Raw genomic sequence first — 9,705 nt, 5'->3', positions numbered from 1 at the left:
CGGGCCTGAAGCCTGGGGTTGTCTTTGCACTTTCAGCTTCCCAGTGGGTCAGAAGACCCCTGAAGGCTTGGGTCTGCCTGTTGCCTTGCTGTTTACTTAGGACAGTGGCTCTCAACCTTGGCTGCACATTAGAATCACCTGGGAATCTTTTTAAAATCCTGATTTCTGGGCCTCATCCTCCGGAAATTCTGTTTCTTTGTTACTAATGTTGTGGCCCCCACCCCATAACAAAGAAACAGAATTTCCGGAGGATGAGGCCCAGAAATCAGGATTTTAAAAAGATTCCCAGGTGATTCTAATGTGCAGCCAAGGTTGAGAACCACTGACTTAGGACAAGTCTGGACCAAGAGCCACATCATTTAAAACCTGTGAAAAGTAGCAAGTAATTTATCAAGCCTAGCAAAAAGGTGAGAAACATTGACAAGATTAACAAAGCGGCCTCCCTTTTGCTGAAGGCAGCTCTGCAGCGTGAAGGTCAGCTGTGAAGAGGAGAGAGAAGGGCGGGTCTGGGGCTGGGTTGCGGCTGTGTCTGGATCCTGGATTCTGCATTTGTGGGAGAGGATTCTGCACAACCATCTTTCTGCACTGAGAAGACAGGTGACAGAAATTCAGGTGGGTCCTGGTCCACGGAGACTTTCTGTGTTTTGAAGAGAGGCTAACCTGAAATGCCTAAATGACATGTGGAAATGCCTGGAGTGGCAGGGACAGAGGCAGAGTGAGCTGTGAGGCACGGTTACTGTAGAATGCATGCGCTACCTGACGCATTAATTCACATCATTGCTTGTTTCAGAACAAAATCAAACAAAATCACCACGCTAACAAGACAAAACACCTCCACAGGCCCAATGCTGCCAACAGCACACACGTCCATACCCCTGACTGAGAGCGTCAGAAGCTGGCAAGCCCTGTGCCTCCATATCTTCTGAAGGTCAAGGTCCTGCCATTCTATGTTCCTTCTACTTGCCACTTCAGCCTTGCTCAGGACAGTCTTGTTCAGGCAGTGTCCCCAGGAACATGGTAATAGTTCTTTCTGGAGACGAGGGTAAAGGGAATCATATTGATTCTCCTCAGGCATGGCTGTTTAGTAGGTTAGGGTTTAGAATCTATACCAGCAAATATCAATTAAGGATGATTTTGTATTGCTCAGCACAATCTGGGTATGAAAATGTGTTGATCTCTAGTTATTTAAACTTTGTCGCTTTTAGCAAGGTGAAGCCATTCAGCCAACACTTGCAGGTAACACTTATTGTCCTTGTTATGAGTCAGACGTATACTTCACCTGGACTCTCTCATTCTGTCTCATTTAATACTTGCAACAACCTTCTAAGGTGGGTATTGGGTATTGTGATTATCCTCATTTTAAGATATGAGAATGCTGAGGTACAGAGAAGTTAAGTAACTTTTTTTGCTATTTTCTTCCTTTTTTTGGCGGGGGGAGGAGAGATATGTGAGAGAGAAACATAGATTGGCTGCCTCCCACACACACCCTGACCAGGGATTGAGCTCACAACCTGGGCACCTGGACATGTGCCCTGACTGGGAATGGAACCAGTGACCTTTCGGTGCATGGAATAATGGTCAGCCAACTGAGCCACACTGGCTAGGGCTTAAGTAACTTTTTAAAGTCACACATTAAATGGCAGATTTGGGATTTGAACCCAGTTGTTTTAATCATCTTTAGTAACAGGTGTCAGGCAGCTACGCCCTGATCTGCATCTCGTAGTGGTTCTCAACCTTCCTAATGCCGCGACCCTTTAATACAGTTCCTCGTGTTGTGGTGACCCCCAACCATAAAATTATTTTCGTTGCTACTTCATAACTGTAATTTTGCTACTGTTATGAATCATAATGTAAATATCTGATATGCAGGATGTATTTTCAGGGGTCGTGACCCACAGGTTGAGAACTGCTGATAGAGTACAGGGAGATTTTATCCATGGTCTTTTGGTGAGAAGTCAATCATTTTTAGCACAAGGTAAGAGTTCTTTAACCCAGAATTCCACTGGAGACAATATGGGGCGAAAAAACAATCCACAGCGAGGAAACAAACTGTGGTCCTTGTTTTGCCACTCTTGAGCTCTGTAGTTTAAGGAAACTTAAAGGGTCTTGATAACCTCTTTGAACTTTAGTTTTCTCATTGGATGATAAAATGCTCCCTTTGAGATCCATTCTCACTATGTATCTTTTAAAAAAACGTTCCTTCAGCAGTCTTCATTTATAATGTTATGAAATGCTGCCCCCTTGTGGTTTCTCAGGGTTCATCTAGTTTATAAAATATTTTAAATTCTTAATTTTGATTAAAAAATTCTTAATTTAAAAATTGATCTGCTATGCTCAGCTCCCATGAGACTAAATATTCCTGATACTTTGCATATGAAAAGTAAAGTCCCCTCCTAAGGCCAACACCATTCCATTAAAGTAGTCATCCTTTCCTCTGGAATGCTGAAGCCACTCAGGTGAACTCTCCTGTTATAGCCCATACTAGAGGCCCGGTGCATGAAAATCATGCACTGGAGGGGGGGGGGAGTGGTCCCTAAGCCTGGCCTGCACCCTCTCGCAGTCCAGGGCCCCTCAGGGGATGTTCGCCTGCTGGCTTAGGCTGGGGATCGGGCCTAAGCTGGAAGTCAGACATCCCTCTCGCAGTCTAGGACCCCTCGCTCCTTACTGCCCGCCTACAGTGGAGATGGGAGCTCCCGCCACTGCCACTGTGCTAGCCAGCCATGAGCCCAGCTTCTGGCTGAGCTGTGCTCCCCCTGTGGGAGTGCACTGACCACCAGGGGGCAGCTCCTGCTTTGAGTGTCTGCCCCCTGGTGGTCAGTGCATGTCATAGCAACCGATTGTGCCACTGTTCATTCAATTTGCATATTAGGGTTTTATTATATAGGATATCACTTGGTGACACCTTGTCCTTGGGGAATTGTGAAAAACACAGTCCAGGGACTAGGAGCACATAAGGACTTTAAAATGATTCCCACTGTTCAGTTCCCTCAGTGAAACTCAGCGTGAAATAGCTTTTAAAGGAATGTTTTAATAGAAGTATAACATAAATACAGAAAAATACACAAATCATAAGTGTACAGCTCAGTCAATTATCAAAAAATAAACCCAATTCTATAACCAAAACCTGAGTTAGGGGATGGGACATCGTCAAGGTCACAGGAGTCTCTCTAGGTCCCCTTCCTAATCTCTACTCATTTCTTTCTCCCCAAATGTAACCATTCTCTCGACTTCTAATACCATAGATTCATGAGTTAAAGGTGAGGGAAGCATTCTATGTCCTGACCTGGGTTGTGTAGGGAGATGTCACATGGATATATTACATATGTAAAATACATGGAGCTCTATACTTAAGATTTGTGTACTTTGCTGCATGCAAATAATACCTCAATAATTTATTTCAGATTTTCTAGTTGTTCTTAGTGGTAGAGCTGCTTTATTTTAGGAATATGCTATTATTCTGACCCACTTTGTATAGAATTTCTTAGAGACCTTGCTTCCTCCTACCTTCACGAATATTGAAGATTTAGATATGCAATGTGTGTAATATTCATATAATAAGGATTCTACAAAGCAGTTAAAGACAATATTTAATCACAAAAGGTCAAGAAGCTTTTATCTGCATGAGAAGTTTTTTTAAAAAAATGTGGACAGAGCAAACTTGCCTTTTTTTGTATTGATGCTGTAGTTTTGGGGAAGGATTGAACAAAAGATAATTTTTTTGTAGAAAATAAACCCATGAACATTTAAAAGCTAATTTCAGAAAATAAAATTGCTGGAAATAGCTTATGCAAATGATATAGGTAGGTTTTAACCCAGTACTGGGTTGTGAAATACATTGAGTGAGTTCAAACCAAAACCAAAAAAAGAAGAAATAGAATAGACTAAAAATGACCTATTTGCACAGAGTAAAAGTGGGTATTGTGTTGTGAAGTTTTTCTTTATAAGTACGTGTGTTCCAGTATATGTGTGTACAGAATCATAATGTAAATTTTCTTATTGTGCTGAAAAGGTTTGAAAAACATGGATCTGTATGGTGATGGTATGGCGTATTTAAAAAGCAAAACATGGTTTTGGAGTCAGAGACATCTCAGTTCAAATATTTGCCCAACTATAATTTTTGTGAGAACCTAAGTCTAGTCCACTTGCTCACTTGCTGCTCTTCAGTGGGAGAGTCTGGTGGAAAAGGTGTAGAGAGTCCCCTGTATTTTCTTTTCATAAGGTGGCCCCTGTCTCTTTCATGCTTACAAAACATCTCTGAAATGCATGCGCTCCAAACATGCTTCCTTGCATGATGGACTGGACCCCACAGACCCTTGCACCTGGTTCTTATGTATCATCTATCACAGCATCTCTCGCACTCTTCCCACCCCGGGGAGAATCTAAAGATTGTTGAAGGACTGAAGCGCACACTTGAGTCTGAGTTTGACACATCTTTGGCAGAGAAAATGTTTATCCTCAGAATCATTTCTTTGCAGATGGTTCATACCTGTGAACTGACTAAGAGCCCATGCTTTAGGGAGATTCTTGCAAAGGAGGAGACCAGGGGGTCATCTGGTCTTGGTGAAATGGAAAACAAACTCTGAAGGAATCTGAACTCCCTTTTGGCAAGTACCATCCATTTTTCCAGGCTCGCTGCCCACACGAGATTCAGTCCGCCTCTTGCAGGTGTCTCCTTGGGAGTCATTTCAATGCAGAGGTGTGGGCTGGGCGAGACGTGGCCCAGGAGCGAGCAGACGGGCTGGGGGTGAGCGGAGGCCGGCGCCCTAAGGCTTCCCAACCTCTCCGTTTGCAGCCAGGTCCCGCTACCCCTGGAGCAGGGAACGTTTTAAAACGCCTTCAAACTCCAAAAAGCCCTGCACATAAATGTAAGAAAAGACCAAACCTGAGTAAAAATTCTAAAAGCAAGGCATATTAGCAATAGAGAGAAACAAAAAGAAGGAAATGTATGTATTATCTCACCCTCTGGCACGGTTTACACCTTGGTATACATTCTTCCAGGCTTTCTTTATAATTTAAGACACAATTTGTTTGCCATACTGTTAGGATTATCTTTGTCATTTAAACTCCTCACAGAGCATGATAATCCCTTAGGATAGCTCTTACAAGGGTAATTACTATATTTCTTGAGTCAAACCATATATGTATTTTAAAGTCCCCCTTTTTTTTTTCCTAAAATTTTTTTTAGATTGATTTTGAGAGAGAGAAATGTCAATGTGACAGCAAAACATGAATCAGCTGCCTCCTGCATGCCCCCCATCAGAGATCAAGCCTGCAACCCTGACATGTGTCCTGACTGGGAATCAAACCAGTGACCTCTCGGTGGAGGGACAATGCCCAACCAACTGAGCCAGGCCTAAAGGTCCTTTTTGTAAAAAACAAAAACAAAAACAGTTTTTGTACACATTCCTAGTTCTTCTTCTCTCCTCTAACCTTTGTACATAACCTGGGCAGATGTTAAGACTCACAGCACAGTTGCTAGTCTGCTATAATCTATGATAGCCCCTTTGACTAGGAATTATTTGATAAAAGACAGTGTCTGGTCATTCCCCTGAAGGGTGGCAGAATACTCCACCCCCAAATATGCCACTTTGGTGTAAGGATTATTTTGAGCTGAAGGCAACTGAGAAGAAGAAGCAGGTATAAAAGAAACTCTCTGCCCTATCCCTATTTGTCTAAAAGCGGGACATAAATTTATAAAAATGTCCCTACCCCCCCCTCCTCCCTCCCTCCCTCCCTCCCCTCCTCCCCCTCTCTCCCTCCTCTCTCTCTCCCTTCTCTCTCTCTCTCTCTCTCTCTCTCTCTCTCTCTCTCTCTCTCTCACACACACACACACACACACTCACACACACGTTTGGGTTTGTTTTCTTTTCTTTTCTTTTTTGGCTCTTTGGGCAAAAGCTCTGGGAGTAGGCTTCTATCTTCAGCAGAGCTATCTGGTTTCTAGGAACAACTTTCCCCCAAACATGGCTGTCAGTAGAAAGGGAGCTGATGAGGGTGGTTCTCCCTCAGTGGAGTCATCCAGAAGTTTGAGGGGAGCTGGAGGAGTTGACACGCCTGAGCTGATGTCTTCCCTGGAAGCAGAAACTAGAAGAGATAACCCCCACATGCTTTCCAGCGATGATCCCATTATTTTGTGCAAGTGTTCTCCGGTTGGAATGAATACCCTGCCCCCCTCCCCCCAACTACTTCATTTAAGTAACTCCAGATGAATCACAGCTTTCAGCTCTTTTAGAGTCTATCTTACATCTTATTAATGGGTCTTTGTAGAACTGGTTAGAGATGGACGTATAGAGACAGAATTTTAGTATGGAAATTAGAACGTCAGGAGCTCCCAGGACATGGTAACAGACCCTTCTCTGAACAAACGCGCAATGAAATGCCACCCCAACAAGATCAACTCTCCATAAAAGCAGCTTTCGTAATATGATGAAAAAGTTTGGGGAAACACCAAGAATACACTTGCGACTCCAAGAACATTCTATTTGCATGCATCATAAAATTCGATAAAAAGGAAAGGCTATGCAAGTCCATCCAAGTCCACTCTTTTTGTTCAGATAGCTCCACAGACTTGGTGAGGACCAATAGTCATTAAATTATGAAGTTCAAATCTATAAACTATATTTGTAATTCTTTCAGTTATTATTTTTAAAAATTTTCAATTATAGTTTACATTCAATATTACTTTATATTAGTTTCAGGTGTACAGCATAGTGGTTAGACAATCATATACTTTGCAAAGTGCTCCCCCCTGATATTTCCAGTACCCGCCTGGCACCATACAGAGTTATTACAATATTATTGACTATATTCCCTAGGCTGTACTTTACATCCCATGACTATTTTGTAACTGCCAATCTGTATTTTTCAATCCCTTCGCCCTTTTCACCCAACACCCCTTCCCCCCTCCCCTCTGGCGACCATCAGTCTGTTCTCTGTATCTATCAGTCTGTTTCTGTTTTGTTTCTTCATTTAAAGTTATATTCATAATTTCCAAAAGGAACTACTTTCTGAGACATACTCCAGGTTTATCAGAATTTCACACCCTCACCAACAGAATTTTTTCTGCCTCTAGATGTGGTTGGGTTGTAATACTTAACTAAAACTACTGAAAGCTCTCACAGTGTTATAAAGGGATATCATGGCATCGCAGCAGTAAATCACCCAGGCAACATCTACTTATTTCAAAGATCAGAAGGATACATTTATTTTGATCATGGGTTCGAAACCTTTTAGATGAAAATGCATTTTTGTCCTGTGTAGTAAGAAAAGATTTTGAAGTCTTGTTCAGTTCTATCACCACAGGTCGTCATAAATCACTTCATTATCACAAGCGCTGACAGATCGGACTTGGCAAGGAGCTTTGGAACGAGCCGAAGTTTGTTGGCATTTCTCCCCCAGTGTAAGGCTGGGTCCCATTCAGGATACCTCGAGGCAAAGGATTGTACCTCACCCTTTATGGTCCTGGGTCCTCCTCTGGGTTTCTAAATGGAAGTGTTGTGGTGTAGGAGAAATCTAGCGACTTCGTCATGTAGCAAGTTGAATCCCTTTCTGAAGAGGGAGTGCTTCCTGGGAATCTGCCGACAGAAACCTTTTCTTATTTGATTCCTTTAGCCTCCATTAATTTTCCTGAATGGATGATACTATGTGCTCTGCCTAGAATCACAGGTTTGGGGTGAGGATCATGCATGATTGTTTATTTCAGGAAGCTTTAAACACAAAATGGCTATGTCATAAAAATGCTTCCTTTGATCACTCCCCAAACCAGATTTTCAGAGAAGGGAAGCAAGTCAGAAAGACAGATCTGCATGCTTGAGTCATCCTCCTGGCCATGCCTCTGACCACATCCCTCATGACTGGAACTCCCCTTCCCATGCAGAGTGGAATCCAAAGTGCTGGCCCACAGGCTACACTCCATCTGGACCCAGCCACCTCTCTGAGCTCATCCCTTGGCTGCGCCCATCTTGCTCCATCCTCTTGGGCCTCACAGGCTGCCCTGCAGTTTCTCCATCCTCGGAGACTTGGCAGTTTGGGTTCTCTGGCCAGTTTGCCTCACGGCTGGCTCCCTGCCCTCATACAGTCTCTGCTCCAATGCCCTCTCCTGGGACTCCTCCCTGACCTCCCATCCCCAAGAGCATCTTCTGTCCATCTCCACCCCTGTGTCTTCTTTTTCTTTCCAGCACTTACCAATGACATCGTGTTATACAGTTATTGGCTTTTGTGCTGTCCGTCTCTCCCTCACCAGGAGGAAGTTCCAAGCAGCAGAAACTTGTTTTCTTGACGGTATATTCCCAATCCCCAGAATATCACCTGGAAGGTCAGAGGTGATGCATAATTGTTTACTGAGTGAATCAATATGTAAATACCTGGACAGCTCCTCGGCTTCTGTCACCTGCCCTGTTTGTCAGACAGCCCCATGTGGCTTTAGGGGGATGACTTAGAACTGACGAAAGCCTGCGGGGAGAGCAGAAGAGGCCTAACTGATTAATTTCATTTAATTCAATGCAGCAAACTCGTACCAAGCCCCTATTATGATCAGGGCCCTCTGTCGGAGTTGATCTTAGCACATCTGCTTCTGTGAAGAAGCCTTATAACTGATAGATTGTACACAGCAAGAGCCAAAACAGAAAGACTTCTTCAACCAGACTTCCTCCTCTGATTGCTGTTGAAACACATTTAAGTTAATCAGCCTTTGTCGAATCCCTACTACGAGCAAGGTGCTAGGTTTCTGGTCCATCCATCCACGAGCTTCACAATGGCACCAATCTTTCAGGTGTAAATAATGGCAGATCGAATACTCAGAGGAAAGAATTTGGCACAGCCACACAGCATGAGATTATAGGCTTCTGCAGAGGTGTATTAACCTGAATCCTTCTAGAAGTGTAAATATTAAAGCTATTAGAATTCTATTAGAGTCATGCACTCAATCTGCTCATTAATGTGGGCTTTTGATTAAGACAAGAAAAAACTGCCCTAGCAGGTTTGGCTTAGTGGATAGAGCATCGGCCTGCAGACTGCAAGGTCCCAGGTTTGATTCCTGTCAAGGGCACATGCCCGGGTTGTGGGCTTGATTCCCAGTGTAGGACCTGCAGGAGGCAGCCAATCAATGATTCTCTCTCATCATTGATGTCTCTATCTCTCTCATCCTCTCTGAAATCAATAAAAATATATATATTTTTAAAAAGACAAGAAAAAACTGCATATTCCAAATTGGTAAAAAAAAACAAAACAAAACACATATTTTTCCTCATTATTGTCTGAACACTGAGGACTCACTTTTATGAAAATATATAGTTCATTTCTGGTGTATTTTATCTATATAATTTCATAAGAAAATTGCAATGCATGCATATATATTGTTATACAAAATGATGGAATAAAAAAAGTAGAGGCTACAAAGTAGTGCCTGACACAGTTATATCAGCTAACAGTGAGACCTGGCTAGGTGCCTGCCTCTAGTCTCAGGGCTCTAATGGATTAACTGGATTTGATGGGTTAACTCATTTAGTAGTCACGGCACACCCATAAGGTAGGCACTCTTACTAGTCCCATTTTAAACATCAGCAGACAGGAACAAAGAGGCTCAAGGTCAGTAGTGGTGCCAGAACTCTGCAGAACCCATGCTCTTGACCACTATTTTGTTGCCGCTCAGGAAGCACACATTCTACCTAGGCAGTAAGAAAGAGACGTATTAAATACTAAAAAAAT

This window comes from Myotis daubentonii, chromosome 17 (assembly GCF_963259705.1).
Source record: "Myotis daubentonii chromosome 17, mMyoDau2.1, whole genome shotgun sequence".
NCBI classification, from domain to species: Eukaryota; Metazoa; Chordata; class Mammalia; order Chiroptera; family Vespertilionidae; genus Myotis; species Myotis daubentonii.
This window is presented reverse-complemented; position numbering follows the sequence as displayed.